Source organism: Nanorana parkeri, unplaced genomic scaffold (assembly GCF_000935625.1).
Source record: "Nanorana parkeri isolate BGI_ZX_2015 unplaced genomic scaffold, ASM93562v1 scaffold3245, whole genome shotgun sequence".
Classification (NCBI taxonomy): Eukaryota; Metazoa; Chordata; class Amphibia; order Anura; family Dicroglossidae; genus Nanorana; species Nanorana parkeri.
The window spans coordinates 62,118-62,598 of NW_017309513.1; positions in this window are offsets into that span (position 1 = coordinate 62,118).

A 481-nucleotide genomic window follows, 5' to 3' on the forward strand; every position below is an offset into this window, starting at 1 on the left:
CAATGAACCAATCACAGTCCTTGTTTAATCTTCACATGCAGATCCCTCAGAGCCGCACAGCTGGCGCCGTCGGGGAGAGAAGTTGGCGACGCGCTCGTATTCCGGGGGAAGGTTCCAGAGGAGAGCGATGGCGGAAGAGACATCCACGTATCCCCGCCTGCTGGGAGAGTGACACACGTATGACATAATGGCCGTGACCCCCCAATTCACTCACAGACAGGAAGTGCTGCCGATGCAATGTTGTCAGGTGACACGCGGCTCTCACCTCCGGAGGGGTGACACTCCCAGGGTCCGGGCGCCGGGTACTTGTACACGAAGGACGACCTGATCTTCACAGGCGAGACCTCGCTCTGCCTCCCCGGCACACCGCCGGCCGGGCCGCAGGTCACAGGAAGTTCCTCTGACAGGAAGTACAACTCTCATCATTTCAGGAATTTACTTTTTATTAAAGAGAACCTGTCACAATGGATGATGGCGCAGA